Here is a 17065-nt window from a genome sequence, read left to right as displayed (position 1 = left end):
ACTTGCCAGAGGCCTTGGGTGAGACCCATTGCTGTGCTGGCTTCAGGTGTAAGCCAGCACATCACATGCCCAGTTATTGATTGATTGATTGATTGATATTTATTTTGAGATGGAGTTTCACTCTATCACCCAGGCTGGAGTGCAGTGGCACAATCTTGGCTCACTTCAGCCTCCACATCCTGCGTTCAAGCGATTCTCCTGCCTCAGCCTCCTGAGTAGCTGGGATTACAGGCGCCCAACACCACGCCCAGCTAATTTTTTTGTATTTTTAGTAGAAATGGGCTTTCACCATGTTTGTCTGCAAAGGAGAAATATCAATAAGTTTTAGGGGGTGACGGAACTGTTTTGTATCCTTGTTGTGGTTTTCACACAAATCTACATACGTGTTAAAACCCATAGAACCTCATAAAACCGTCAATATTACTTTTTTGGATATTAGGAAAGAACTTGATAACCTGACCAGTTTGCTAGAGTATCTTTGCTTTAAATAAAATAATTTACCAAACTTCATTGTCTCCTAGACAACATAGCCATCTTACGCAAATAGCATGTGGGTTCTTGCTTCTTCCTTTTATTACACCAGTTCTCTTTTTTTTTTTTACACTTCTACTCACTTCCTTTTTTATTTATTAAGAATTTCTAAATTTTATTTTTTCTACTTTTATTTTATGTTCAGGGGTACATATGCAGGTTTGTTACCTGGGTAAATTGCATGTTGCTGAGGCTTAGTGTACAAATGATTCCATCACCAAGATAGTGAGCATAGTACCTTACAGGTAGCCTTCCAATCCATTCCTCCCTCCCACCCTCTCCTGTCAAGCAGTCCCCAGTATCTCTTGTTCTCATATTTGCAACCTTTAGCTCCCACTTATAAGTGAGAACATAATGGTACTTGTTTTTCTGTTCTTGCATTAACTTGCTTAGGATAATGGCCTCCAGCACATCCATGTTGCTGCAAAGGACATGATTTGTGATGTATATGCACCACATCTTTATCCAGTTCACTGTTGATGGGAATCTTAGTTGATGAAAATCCTCAACCAAAAGCCTAGCAAAGTGAATCCAGCGCCACATCAAAAAGTTTAATGAACCATGATCAAGTAGGCTTTATCCCTGGGATGCAAGGTTGGTTTAACATATGCAAATTAATAAATTTGATTTACAACATAAATAGAATTAACAACAAAAATCACATGATCATCTCGATAGATGCAGAAAAGGCCTTTGATAAAATTCAATATCCTTTCCTGTTAAAAACCGTGAACAATTAAGGCGTTGAAGAAAGATACTCAAAATAATAAGATTGATCTATGACAAACCCAGAGCCAACATCATGCTGAACAGCCAAAAGTTGGAAGCATTTCCCTTGAGAACTAGAACAAGACAAGGACGCCCACTCTTGCCACTCCTATTCAGTGTAGTACTGGAAGTGCTAGCTAGAGCAATCAGGCAAGAGAAAGAAATAAATCACATCCAATAGGAAGAAGAAAGCCAAACTATCTCTCTTTGCAGACAATAGGAATCTATACATAGAAAATCCCACAGACTTTGCCCAAAGGCTTCTAGAGCTGATAAACAACTTCAGTAATATTTCAGAATTCAACACCAATGCACAAAAATTAGTAGCATTTCTATACAACAATAACATCCAAGTTCAGAGCCAAATCAAGAACACAATCCCATTCACAATAGCCACACACACAAAAAATAAAGTATCTAGGAACAAAGCTAACCAGGGAGGTGAAACAGCTTACAACAAGAATTAGAGCATCTTAATGAAACTGACCAAATGTTTAGTAACAAAACTTTCACTGATTTCTGAGCAGTATCACTGAGTGGAGTTTCCCAAAGTGTAAGTGTAGGAGACAGGTTATACCCCAACTGATGTAGGTGACAGCCACATAGGACATTCAATATCACTTTGTTGCAAAGTGAAATTTTTCCCATTTCAATTCTCTTTAAAAAAAAATCATGAAATAATGGTGAGGATTAAGTCTAAATTGGATGTTAAAACAGTCATGGGAATTGGACTGACCAGGATAGAAAATCTGAGATTCTCATGCCTGACAGAATCCTTATAGACCCTGGGACATTTTGTGAGGGCCAGCAAATTGGTGTACCTTCATTTGTGAATATGCTGAGTTGTTTTTTGTTTGGTTTAACATTTAATAAAATTTCCATTCTGTGGCCAATAAAATTTCACTCCTTTAGTCATGTCTGTCAGTGTCTTCCTGTCACACTTCAGACTACACACTGCACACTCACACTTACACCACACGACTACTCTGGTTACAACACAGAAAACATTGAGGGTTTTCCTTTTGTGTTTGAAACATAAGGGTTTTTTTTTTTTTTGAAAAAAAATGAGTTTAAGTGAAATAGAAAAGTGAATGCATGTGCACCTTCCAATTCACTGCAATAAAAGGCCAAAATCACCTAAACAATAGAATTGGCAGAACATAAATACAGCCAAAGACCATGAAGACACAGCTTGGTGCAGTGTGGACATGGCAGAAATCATAATGATGTTCTGAAATGACCAAAGTGGAAGAACATGCGCATTAACTGTCAACTGTTTCGGTGTTAAGACTTTGAATCAGAATTCCTGTTTTTCAATCTTGCTTTTGATACTGGTTAGCCAGGAGACATTAGATAAACAATTTAAACTCTTTAGCACTCAATTTTACCACCTTTACATTGGAATTAATACTATTTTTATTTTATAAGCCCATTGAGAGGATTAAACAAGGTAATTCATGTAAAACCCTTAATCAACTGTCTAGCATCCAATAAGTGCTAGCTAGAAGAGCTAACACCAAAATATATTTTCTAGCGTAGAATACATAAAACAAAATTTCATATCTTGTGAAGTAAATATTCCCTATATGTTTGTTATTTGATAGCAATTTATATTAAACCATCAATTAAAATTTGGATCACATTTTAATCATTAAAATTTTGGAGAATTCCATATAATCAATATAGCAAAACAAATGTCTTACGATGCTTTGAGATGGGGAGAGGAGAAGAGTGAGAAAGAAAAACAAATCTATAAAAATGAAATGCAAATGACACGTTTGAAACAACACTAATACTGAGCTCTATGAGTGAAAAATAAAGCAGATTCCTGGCTTTTCCATCAATGAGATGTTGCAATGAGTCTGAAAATCCCTAGAACATAACACGGAACTCCTGTTCCACACACTTAACTTAAATAGTCCAGTGAAATCAATATCTGCCTAATGCTCTGCAACTCCATTTCACCATTCAATTGGCCTCCAGAAAAAGCAATACCCTCTCTTGCATCAATTTAAGTGCAACAACCAGGAACATTTGTTCAAATGATAGATTAAGAACATTCTCTCCTTTCCCAAATCTGATACATGTAATTGAAAATAAAGAAAAATGTCTCCAACCATATAAAAAGGAAAAGACACATAAGAGCCATCAGGTGGTGACTGGAGATAAGTACAGTTGACTCTTGAACTCGGGGGTTAGGGCTGATGACCGCCACGTAGTTGAAAAACCGTATATGAGTTTTGACTTCCCCAAGACTAACTACTAACAGCCTAGTGTTGACTGGAAACATTACTGATACCATAAATGGTGGGTTAACACGTATTTTGTATGTTATATGTATTACATGCTGTATTTTTACAATAAAGTAACCTAGAGAAAAAAATGTTGTTAAGAAATTAAGGAAGAGAGAATACACTCACTATTCATTAAGTGGAAATGGATCATCATAAAAGTCTCCTTTCTTGTCATCTTCACATTGAGAAGACTGAGAAGGAGGAAGAGGAGGGGTTAGTCCTGACATCTCAGGGATAGCATAAGCAGAAGAAAATCTGAGTATAAATAGATATGTGAAGTTCAAACTTGAGTTCTTCAAGGGTCAACTGTACTTGGAAGACAGAAAGTAAACTGAGTTATCTATTGACAAATTAGGCTGAAAATTGGTCTTAGAGTGTAGAGGCAGGAGCCCACCTGCTGGGCAGAGCCCAGGAGAGATTTTAAGCATGAAAAGAGACAGGATGGGAGAATGTGATCCGTATCCTCTCTCTAAAACCACCTCTCAAGCATCATGTGTGCCCAGGCAACACCTAAAACATAAGCAAAACAAAACAACTATAAATAATTCCTGGGGGTATTCTCTGAAGATGTGTTCAGGGAGACACAAGGAATTTGGAGATGGCTTTGAAGTCTTAGCATAAATCTGACTTATTTTCACATTCAAGGGTGCTCCAGCTCACTGGCTGGCTCATTTCCAATCATCACAGAGTGCACTCTGCCAGGTCACAGGCTAACCAACACATATAGAATTCCTATTCAGCTTCTCTATCATTTCTTAAATGTGAGCAATCAAGAAACCTAAGTCATTTTAAAAACTTCTGTAATAGGAAGAGGGAAGTCCAAAGAAAAACAAAATGACCCAGGAAAACAAGTCAAAGAACAGGAAACAACAACAACAACAACAAAACCCACAAAACTTTAATTGGAAGGTGCATATGAATTGAGCAAATAAAAGGGAAAAAAAGAAAAATGACATGAAAAGATAAGCAATGTAGATGATCTATATAGGAAGTACAGTGTACAATTTATAACGATTCCCCTGAAGATGAGGAAAATGCATTATTAAAGATAATACATGATAACTTCCAAGGTTGAAGATCAGAAGAAATTAACTAAGAAGGCACCACAGGAAATTGAAAGGGACTTTGCAGAGAAGGGCTGGGATGGATATCACCCATGCTATGCTTTTTTCCCGGGATATTCCACCAGACTATGTTTGTGTTTCACAGCCACACTGTTCTTCTCCCCCGTGTCTATCTTCCTTTGTTGCCTGAATGTAGATGATCCATTCAGATACTGAGAAGTTTGGAATGGTTAAGGCATTTGAAGAAAATTTGGGTTCATGAATGACTGATGTGTGAATAGCAGTAGCTACCCACTACGAAGTTAGTACTGGGACATGAGCAAGAAATACACTGTGGTTATGTTAAGCTGAGATTCTGGGTAATTTTTTTGGCAGATCATACACTCTGACTGAAATAGAAATTGGTACCTTGACTTGAGCTACTGCTGTAACAAAAATCTCAAATATGTGGTCTTGGCATTGAAATAGGGTGTAGTAGCCAGCAAACCATTTTGCAGGGTAGACTGCAGGAAGTACATGTGACGCAATGAGAAATCGTTTGTAAGAGTAGAGCCTCTGTTGCTGTGAATCTAGATGAGAGGTTGGAAAACAGCACTTGTACCTCCTAAGATCTACAAAAAAAAAAAAACAAAAAACAAAACAAAACAAAAAAATTAAAGTGTATGCTGGCCCAGTAGACTGCATTTAACTACACAGTATAAGAAAAAAATGACCTCAAGAAAGAATTGGAGACACCATATGCAACAATGTTAGGAATAGAGAGATTCCATACAAAGTAGGGTTTTGAAGGTTAGAAAAGCTGTTTCTTGAGCCAATTTGCAGAAAAAGAAAAAAAAGAAAATAATCCAAATGACCAGTAGAATGAGTAAATAAATAAATGGTGGTATTCTCAAACCATGCGAAATTACAGAGTATAAAGAAGACTCCCTCTACTGCTAGGTACAAACACAAAGTAGTCATCAGGGTAGGAATATTCTGGATGAAAATTAATAGAGGCTACATGTGATGAAATGGTTAGTGGTAGCCACATTTTTAAAATGTAAAAGGATACAGATCATACTTGTTATATATTTTATTTAACCTAACATGGAATAAATACAAAATTTATTAATGAGGTATTTTACATTTTTGGTACTAAGTCTTTGCAATCAGTTATGTATTTTACATTTACAACTCAGCTCAATTCAGATGTTAATTTTTCAACAGAAGTTCTTGATCGGTACTTAGATTTTATACATTTTATAGATAAAAAGTAAATTCACATGCTCAAGTTGTTTCAAGTATACTTAAAAGTTATACAATAAATAAAAATAGCCAGTTTTGGAAACTGCATGGTATATGCTAAACAGCTACATGGATCGGACATCAAATCTCTCTACAGCTTAATGCAGGCAGTGGCTACATAAAAGGGCTCACTTTACAGAAATGCACCCTGTACACCCATAAGTTGTGCATTTTAATTTTTCTTCAGTTACATAGAGAACTTGCTGCCTTGGGCAGTAAACCAAGTGGAAAATGATGGAACAGGACCTCATGTTTTTTTAAATTGCTTGTGCTCTATTTGCTTCTTAAAACATATGTACCAATTGTTTGACAGTCTCTTGATTATATTTAAAAAATGGCTTCAAGCTTTTCCATTTTTTTGCTGTATTCCTGGTAACGAGATGAATTCAATTCATTAATTGAAGTTTGCTCTGAGAGTCATACCTCTGCCTCCAAGCTAATTCACTCAACACAGCCAGTCAGGATGCAAAAACCTTAACAAATTCAGTGGTTTCACCACGATGTATATTTAGACTATTTGTGTGAACGACTTTTGAGAAAATAATAGCTGCTTTTTTTGGTGTTCAGTGTTTTTATCAAGAATAAATGTATTTAATCCTCACAACAGTGGAATCAAGTAGTAAGTCGCATAATCCCCATGGTCCATACGAGGAAACTGAGGCAGAGAAAGGTGAAGGAATTGTCAGACATCTGGAAAGTGGTGTGCAGGGATTCAAACCCAGACACTGACCTGAACGAGCTTTTACAGTGATGCTGAGGCAGTTCATTAAACATTTCCTGGATCCCTTTATGGGACTGTATCAGCACATAGCCTAAAATATTCATTGGTGTATAAACACATATCCATTTTCTTTAAATATTTCAGTACAGTGGATACAGAAGTTAATAAGAATAAAATATTCTGATTCCTTTCTGTGCTCTGCCTTTGACTCTTGAAACAATACCAAAGAGACCTGATGGCAGTCAAACAACAGACACTCATTCGTCCCAGCCTTGTCCTGAGCCATCCTGCACCTGTTTCCTCTCTCAATCTGGAACTTTTCCCTGCGTCATGCTAAGCAACTGGTGCTGTCACCTTGCACTGAGCTTGGCAGCTGCAAGATTTGCCGACACACGGTCAATGCCTTGACCCGGTCACTCCAGCACGCCTGGAAGCTCACATGTGCCTCAGCCGGTGCTACCACCTGTCTACTTCGCCACATCGTTGCTGGCTTTGGTCCTGCTTGGAGTCTGCTTCACTCTGTTTCAGATTTTCTTGACCTTGCCTTCTTCCCAAAAAGGTGGCTGACCACTTTGTTGTTGAGCAGAAATCGCATTAACTCTTTATATTTTCAGACTAATTCCTGGGAAAAATATCTTCCTCCTCTTGGTGCTCCCATAAGATGTATAAAAGCTAGACGTTCCAATTCATTCATTCTCCTAAGCTTCTCTGGGAATTATATCAGTGCTGTGAAAGGACCAGTTTACTCAACATAATAATAATAATTAAACAACAACAACTCAGGACTAAAAACAGAGCCTTCTTCAATCGTTGGAATCTGGATTATCTAAATAATTTCCAACCAAGTTGTTATCTTATTGTTTCAGAGCAAAGAGGAATTGTCAGGTATGTGGCTGACAAGCAGGTATAAGATATATGACGGGCTTATCATAGCCATAAGCCTGCGTTGCTTTTTCTTAAATAGGACGTGTATAAACAGTGTCTCAAGCACTCGGCAGTCACCACTATGATTACCGTGTGGTTTATTCTTCTCAAAAATAAAATTCAAAGATTAATGATAGACCTCTGCTCAACTGATATCTTAAAATTGACAACTTCCTTTGCTTGCGTTTATGCAACATACACACTTTCCATGAACACTGTCACTGGAATTGATAAGCCACAACAGGGAAAAAGCAGAGTTGGAGTGAAGATTGCTTTTTGGAGAGATTCAGAGTGTCTGTGAAATGGTATTGTTAAAATTCTGTGAGGTGTATTGGGGTCGCTGACTGTTAATTGTTCCACTGAGGAGTAAGTAGCTGTTGGCTGACTCTGCAAAAATAAATTGATCTTTATCGAGCACATTTCTTAAAAGATTCTTGGATCATGTGGCCCTTCAAGGATTAGTGAATAAACACTTCAAAAAATTATAGGAAATAAAAATTTGAAACTCCTAATGCAGTGAAGATAGCTTGCCATATCCATCCAAAGAATAATTTCCTCACCTTAGAATCAGCATAATTGTAATCAGCAAGTTCACATCTGTTTCTCAATTCTACATTTTAATTCATCACAAATATTTCCACTCTAAATTTGGCAATATCATTTAAAAACACTTCTCCTATTTAAAAGCAATTCAGCTGGAGATGTTCCTGTATAAGTGAATAAATGACTATTTCTACCATGCGTCGGAAATATTTCATTATTTAGATAGTTTGTAATTAGGTACTTTGTATCTTCGGGGGGACATGTGTTCTGTATTGGTGTTTGTCCTCATAACATCATGCTATAAATCCTTTTTATCTCATTTTCCTTAGGTCTCAAATTGTCATTTAGTCCATACTATTTTCTAATGTAATTGCAGTACTGTATTAGCACATAGCTAGTTAGCACACAGCTAGAAGCTAATATCCACGGTAAGCCCATCTATTGGAGGGAGGTCTGCAGCACTGGGTGTGAGTAATGATGGCACTAAACTGTGGCTTTCTGGACTCAGCAGGCTTGCCACAGAGGCTGTGTGATGTACTTCAGAATGAGGAAGACAGCAAGCACATTGTGCATTTAGCAGTATTCTTAACATCCCCATAATCCTGTGGGTCTCAACCTAGGCTACCAAAGAGAATCCACCTAGCTTCTTTAAATAAAAATTAATGCATTAGTGCTTGGGTCTTATTCCCAAAGATTATGATTGAATTGTTCTTGAGTGTGGCCCTGGCACTGGCAATTTTACCTCCCCCCAGATGAGTCCAATGTGTAGCCAGGGAGGAAAGCCTTCCTATCACACCAACCCTCAGAGCTCACCGAGTTCTTTCTCACACCCTATTCCCTCATGTGACCTTCACAGTGTCCTTGAGAAGTAGTCAGACAAATTACGTTATCTTCTTTCTAACAGAGTAAGAAACTTCAGCAGAAAGACTGGGTTGTGCGGTTAATAGACATAAAGCAGGGACTGGGGTCAACTCTCAGGACTTAAGGTCATTATATCCCACCAGGTCACATTTGTCCTCATACGGTAAGGAGGACAATGACAGTAGCGCCCTCTACCCAGACCTCATTATAGCTCAACTGTTGATTACCTATGAATGATGAGCTTTGTTTTTCACGGTAAGACCCATTTTTGTGATTTCTGTTTTTCTATTTCTTCATGTTTGTCATCATTATTCCAAAGTCCATTAAAGTTAGGGACAACACAAGAGAAGTCAGGAGCTCTCACTGAAAATTCTTGCCACTGTGTCATTCTATATTCCACCTTCACCTTAGCTGAATTCATTAACTTCTCAGCCAAATAGCATTAGCGGGAATTAATTTAGGCCAAATCTATGGGCACTCTATGAAGAGTGCAATTGTTCTTAATTTTTTCAGTTGTTGAAATGCCTGCTAAGAATATGCTTTCATAGTTATAAAAACAGTTTCTGAATAATGTGCTACAGAGGATGTCATTGTCACCTCCACTTAGAGGTTAAAAACAGTAATGCCAGTCCATTTGTGATTCTAAAATCACAGTCTTTTCATTTTAATGTGCTGCCATTCTAGAATGAAGGTGAGATTTCTGACCCACCATTGGGAGGGTATGCCCTGGAAGTCCTTTGATAGTGTGGATAGATTTGTAGATCACCCCACGTACATTTCCTTCACCTCCATCGTCCTTTGTTAGTTTCCACTCCTTGTGATTTGGTTTTCCAATTTTAACTTTTAATTTTATATTGTGAATCTACAAGAACAAATGGGTGATTTGGGGCAAGTACTTTGCCCTGGGTGAGCATTGTTCCCTACACCTACAAAAGATTAAAAATAATACACATTTCAAAGATTGTTACAAGGATTAAATGAGATTATGATGTGAAAGTGCCTAGCCCAACATCTGGACTCAGGACCCAGGTCAAATCAATAAGGCTGAATTTGAAGGATCATCACTTGTGTCAGGCCATATGTATTTTACCATTTGGTAAATGCAATTTATAAACCTAATGAAGATTTTCTCCTGTTTTGCAGATTTTGCATCTATCTCCGGCAGCTTATGGAATTAAGCTACATATATTTGGCTTTTCACTGTCAATTCCTCTAGTGGTACTGTATTCAAACCCATCATTCATATACTTCATTACACTACGTTACCATACTGTGAGGGTTTTTAGAAAGAAACTCCATGCTGAATGAAAGGTCTAATGCTGCGGCCTTATTTCCATTTTTTTTTTTTTTTTTTAAAGAGAAAGAAAAGCTTTGCTATGGTAGTAATGAACAACTGGCATGCAGATGGCATTGATCGAAGTTTACCCCCAGAACAGCTGTAGTTTCTGTAATCTGCAACCCAGCTGTCCCAGATGGTATTTTTAGCATCACACTCTCTAAATACAGGAGGTGGTAGTCAAAATATAGTTAAAACATGATACCATTATGGAGATTCTAATAATGGAATTGCTTTTCTTCTCTCTTCTTTAAATTTTTTTGTTTTTGTTTTTGGCAAATAGCTAAATCCTAACAGACTTGACAAATATATCTTTGTGGTAAAGTTAATAAGTAATAACAAAGGTACAGTTTTGAAAATTTAAATTACGAAAGTATTTTCAACAGTCTCATATCTCTTTAAATTCTATAGTCTAAAATTAGGACCATGACTATTTCCAGCAAGAGAAGAAAGAAATGACTATAAAATTAGTATCGCTTCACAAGAAAGTATTTTTTGAGTGCTTGCTAGGTCCTTTTGTCCCGTTTAAAAAAAAAAAAAAAAAAAAAAAAAAAAGCCCCACTTTTCCATCTAGTTGGTAATCTAGGCTGTAATGAATAAAACAATTAAGAACAAAATAAAATGATCAATTGTGGGGAAAATAAGGAAAATAAAAGTAAGAGAAAAAGAAGCACCTGCAGCCTGGATTCAGCAATGAAAAATCTGAAATGCTGAAAAACATTATATAACGTTTCAAAGATTGATTGCCAGAAACATGGACACAGAGACAGAAAGACAATTTATGTAAATATACATAAATCAATATTCCACCAAAGACTAATGTCACCATAGCATTAACTTCTCAATACAGGAATAAATCTAATATATCAATTTTTAAAGTATAAATATTTTACTCAACATTTTGAGTGGCTTCATTTTAAAGGTTTTACACTGAACCACAGGAATAATCCCTCCTGCACACTCAGCTATTGGATGTCTGCTGCAATCAGTGTACTGCACCTTTGCAATATCCGAGTACCCTATTTCTCTCCAATATGCTTTCCATTATTTTTAATCTACATACTTTTCATTATACCTAAAGTAATATGTATCACTGATGTTATTTATGTGGTATTGGATATATTATTTATTTTAAAATTTGAAGACACCAAGTGGATATTCTACTTTTACTTCACTTTTACAAGATGTTGAGAATGCCCAAATAGGATTTTTATTTAGAAAAATTAAAGGTCAAGTCAGCATTTAATTAAGAATTTTTAAAAATATAGCTTTTAAAATTTATGCTGTTTTATGTTATAAATACCACTTATATTTCTTCAAAGTTTGGATTTGTGATATTATCTAATCTTTATTATCCTGCCTTATCCTGCCTTAAATATAATTTAAATAATTTTTAACCTATATCCACTTACAAATCTCACAATGATCATTCCAGCAATATCTACCTAATGAACTTGCAGTTATTTTTGCTATCACTTTTCAATCTCTATGTATATTCAATCTCTATGTATATTTGTTAGTGACTTGAAAGTTCCTCATTATTTTATACATAAATTACCATCATCACAAATTATTGTATTTGACTTTTGCAATAATAAATACAGTATATAATTATATTTCAACTAAGAAATCTCAATATATGAAATACATAAGGAGATGCTCATGTCAAGTTACAGCCAAAATACCTTATTTATATGAATATTGATAATACATTTTAAGATATTAATAATATTCTGAGATCTATAAGAAAAATTCTTAAGATATAAAATATTAATAATTCTAAGTAATATGCTATAATGGAAAATAATTTTAAGAGTCAAATATATGTTCTTACAATCAATGATTATTGATAATTCCAAGGATGTCAGATATATTGATGAATAGTCAATTTTAGTTAAATACACATGTGTATAAAAATATATATACATACACAAAGAGTGTTCAAAAGGCTCATGGAAAATGTGTATGATGACAAAATATGCATAGATTTCAAAACCTTTTTGTATTAAAATAAAACTTGCACTACTTTGTTATAATATGTCTGAACAGGATCTAGTTTGAAGTACTAAGAAGAATGTACTTTGAAAAGATCCTCTATAAGAGGAATATAATTTCTGCTCAAATTGAAGCAAGGACAAACGTCAAATTTATGAGGAAGCTTCTGGAGAAATGGCGCTATCACTGATGCTCTATGAAAAGCTTATGGGGACACTGTCCCAAAGAAATCAGCAGTTTATACAACGACAACTCATTTTAATAAGGGACGAGATGATATTGAAGACGAAGCCTGAATGGGCAGACCATTCACAACAATTTGCAAAGAAAAAAAGTTACTGTTTTACCCAAATTGAAGAGGACTGACGATTAGCAGCAGAAACACAAGCCAATGCCACCGACATCTCACTTGGTTCAGCTTTCACAATTCTTTCTGAAAAATTTAAGTTGAGAAAACTTCCCACCTAATGACCAAAATTTTTGCATCCAGATCAGCTGCAGACAAGAACAGGGCTTTCAATGGAAATTTTAAACAAGGGGGATCAAGATCCTGAAGCATTTCTTTGAAGAACTGTAACAGAAGATGAAACACGGCTTTACCAGTATGATCCTGAAGGCAAAGCATAATCAAAGCAATGGCTACTGAGAGGTGGAAGTGGGCCAGTCAAAGCAAAAGCAGACCGGTCAAGAGCAAAGGTCATGGCAATAGTTTCCTGGGGATGCTCAAGGCATTTTCCTTGTCAACTTTCTTCGGGGCCAAAGAACAAAACCTTCTGCTTATTATGAGAGTGTTTTGAGAAAGTTAGCCAAAATTCTGTCAATACCTATAATTTTATATTCTTAAATATATATTCAACATTAATATTTAATATACCTAAATATATACTTAATTTTATAACAATATTTGTATCAGCAGAATTACTAATGACTAAACACCTCATTTTTGCCTACTTCAACCCTTCTTCTCTTTACACACTAACGACTTGGATTTTATGGTTATTTAATATTCAGACTCGAGTTTGAACTTTAACCAAGTCAGATAATTCATCGTGAGCATTGAATGGAAGCTGCTTCCAAAAGTGGGACTGGAATTCCTCTGACATCTAGTAAACACCACAGATCTGATAGGAACCTCATACGCTGACCAAGCCTCTGCTCCAGTTCCGCCCCTCTGCCCGATCCCATGGGACTTAACAACAACAAAAAAAATCTTACTAATTCTCTAGTCAGTGTCACCCAGTATCATAGCTTTAATTATTACCTGTTTGTTGACAAGTTTCATATTTGTATCTAAAGCTCAGATTTTTCCCCAAATTCCAGAAAATATATATCAACCTGTCCACTGATCCCCACATTTTAGATCACACTAGCACAAAAACTTAGGCCTTAAAGCAAATTTATATATCCCTACCCACACGATCTCATCCCACAATCTTCCCAAACTCAAGTAACAGCATCTCTGTTTTCCTGAGTCTTCCCTTCCTCTCACCTCCTCATTCCTTACAGCAGCACATCATCCTGTCTTTTCTTACGATCTTCATGGTCAACTCCTTTATCAAAGTCACCATGAACTCTCCCCCTAGGTATTGCTCTAACTTTCTGCCCGATTCTACCACGGCTTCTCCGTAGTACATTCTTAATACAGTAGTCAGGATGAACCTGTTAAAGCATACATCGTACCTTATCCCTTCTGTGTGAAAAACTCTTCAAGAGACTCCCATGTCAGAGTAAAAGCCATGCTCTACAAGGCTCCTCACTGCCTGACCTCCTTACTTCTCAGCCTCCTCCTCATTTTCTGCACTCCAAGTGCACCGGCCTCTCCCCACCTCTCCAGACATAACAGGCACCCACACCCCAATGCTCTTCTACTTCCTGCTTCCTTTCAGACATCATTCCTGTTAGCTGCATACATAGCTCCCTTGTTTCCTGCAGTTTTCACCCAAAAGTCACTCTCTGTGTGATGTTTTCTCTAGCCAAGCTACCTCAGTGTCAACACCCACTCCTCTCCCCAACTCTGATGTTTCATATGCCCGCTCCGGTTTTTACATTTCCTCCTAAGTGCTTGCCACTATTGTGTGTGCTGTGTGTTTTATTTATTATCTATCTCTTCCATTGAAATGTAAGTTCCCTGAGCAGAGATTTTTGTGTGTTTGGTTCCTTACTGCATCTCCCAAAACTAGAACAGGGCCCAGAACATAATAGCCCACCAATTAAAATCTGTTTCACAATTCTGCACAGTCCTTCAAGGATGAGTCTTCAAAGATTGCGGTCCGGGAAGCAAGGCGTAAGATTATGGTTTTGCACATGCAACACCAAAAGAGCATATCAAGGAAGTAAATTCAATTAAATAAATGAACAAAGAAACAAAGTCGATTCTCATATTGAAATCCATGCATGGATCAGCTAACTTAGCCTATGGAGACATAAACTAAGTGCCCCTTTGTATGTCTGAGTCATGATCTGTTTATATATCAAAAGCATATGCAGCAAAGTAGTGCATGGATCATCTTATGTGAACTTAGAGTCATCTTGTTATCAATGAAGGTCTCTTAAATATCATTTGTTTGTCAGAGAAACAGAAATACCAGCTTCTCTGACATGGAGATTGGACATGTGAATGTACAGTGACAGCTCTGATGGCTAACATAGCATTCTTATAAAATAAAAAAGCACAGTGCAGTTCCTCACTACTGAGAGCCCTACGCTGCAACCATTCTTCAGATTGAAGAAAATGTTTGGTGATTTTGTGAGTACCACACTGCCTGTTGTTCAGAAGATGGGTTAAATACTAACAAGGGGTCATCGCCCTCCTTGGATGGCTACTACCATCTGCATGACCCCTTCTCCTGTTTCATCTAGAAAAAAAATCAAAAACGTAACATAAATGTGTAGGGGAGCCAAACAGTACTGCGGGAATTACTACCTAGTTGCTGGTCATGCACAGTAAAGAGGTAGATTAAAATTTAACTAATATCTACCCAGTTTCCCTCTGCAGAGATGGACTCCAGAAACCTTGAAGACTGTTTATTGAAAAGAGGCCCCACATCTTCTCCATCTTTGAATATTGTGAGTCTGACATTTGTCTTGCATGTACTCAAAAATGATTGCTGATGGAGTGAGATATGTAAAGCTTTTAGAACAAACTACTGCATCTTAATTTTCAATTCAGTATTTTAAATAGAAGCTGAAGAGTCCCCTAAGTAAACCCATTAGAACAAAGCAAGTGAATAGACCTCACTAGTGTATCTGTCAGCCTTACTTACACTTTTTCGTACAAGAGCTATATTGTTAGTTACTCTGTCAATATTATATTGATGAAGAGGAAAGCTAAATCCATCTTCCTGTCTTTCTTTCTGTGCAGGCTTCCACTCAGTGATTCTTCAATTACCTAGTCCCAATGACAGGATATTTTTTACTACCCTATTTTCTGTACATCGAGTTTCAGAATATGTCAGGTACTTCCAACAATTTGTCCTCATTGACATTACATAGGTTTGACCATTTGTGTATATCACTTTGGACATAAGTGCCTTCCTCAGCTCAGAGACCTCTGAGAGTCTCCAGTGAGAAGGGCTCTATTTTGACTTTAAATGTAATGGCTGTCAGAGGATTAGCTAAGAAAAAGGTACTCTTGGCAAAGACTTTGAGTTATATTTCCAGTGTAACAAATTCCAGAAGTGAATGACATTATTTTTTCTATGGTGGTCATAGAAATCCAGATTCTTTGAAACACAACAGAAGATAATTCAAGCTCTTAAATAAAGAATTATATTCCCCACAGGCAAGGGGATGAACTGTGATAGTCAGGTAATACATTGTCTTCTGGCAAAGCCATACCGAAATCTCTAGAGAAAAAATTGCACAATTTCCCTCAGCAAACAGTCACAATGCACATCTGTTACTTTCAGGGAAAATAGAACTTGAATACCATATTCTCCGGGAGGCTCTTCTTGTTCTGTCATTTTTAACAGTGAAAGCAGCCAGCTTCTGTTCTTTAGTACTGAAGGTCATTCTTTATTTTTGCTCCAACCTTAGCTTCTCCAGCTTAGATAATTCATAGTGATGCTTGAATTTATAGCAAACCAAATGGATTTTAAAATATATTATTAACATGATGAGAATAAAAATGGCAATGTTAAGTATTTACAACATTCAAAGCTTTCTATCAAACTGGTTATTTAGTGATTTATTTTCCATTATTTTTTCACAATGTTTGTATGTTTTCATTTCAAAATTTTTAATTGTCTTAACTTCTTTGTGTGCTGGTCTTGTTCTTTCCGTTCCAAATACTTCTTCCTTTTTATTTTTCCATGCCTAACTTTGCCAATGAATGCTAGCTAAAACTTATATTTTCAGAACACATTTTAAAGACACAGACATGAATTTACTGAGATTTAAGAGTATTCCAAGAAGATCCTAAAACTCAAAATTCTTTTTTTCTTTGTTTAACATAATAGTAAAATTCCACTATGAGATATGTATCCTTTGGGTTAAAGGCTATCCTCACTACAGGAGTTTTATTTAAAATTTAAAGTGTAAACTTTTATGGGTCTAAAGCACTAGAGATGTGAGGGGGAGAGTGTGATAGATAGGAAGGAGATATTGCTTATTTGCTGGTTATTATTCTCCAGATATGTTTACATCTATTTTTACTTAATGTCTGGAACATGAGTACACTGAGCTTTAGAAAACTTAAATAACTTGTCCTAAATAACCATCCAATGACTAGCAGATTCTGAACCTG

The sequence above is a fragment of the Rhinopithecus roxellana genome, chromosome 18 (genome assembly GCF_007565055.1).
Source record: "Rhinopithecus roxellana isolate Shanxi Qingling chromosome 18, ASM756505v1, whole genome shotgun sequence".
NCBI lineage: Eukaryota > Metazoa > Chordata > Mammalia > Primates > Cercopithecidae > Rhinopithecus > Rhinopithecus roxellana.
The sequence above is the reverse complement of the archived record's forward strand: the minus strand, read 5'-3'. Positions refer to the sequence as shown.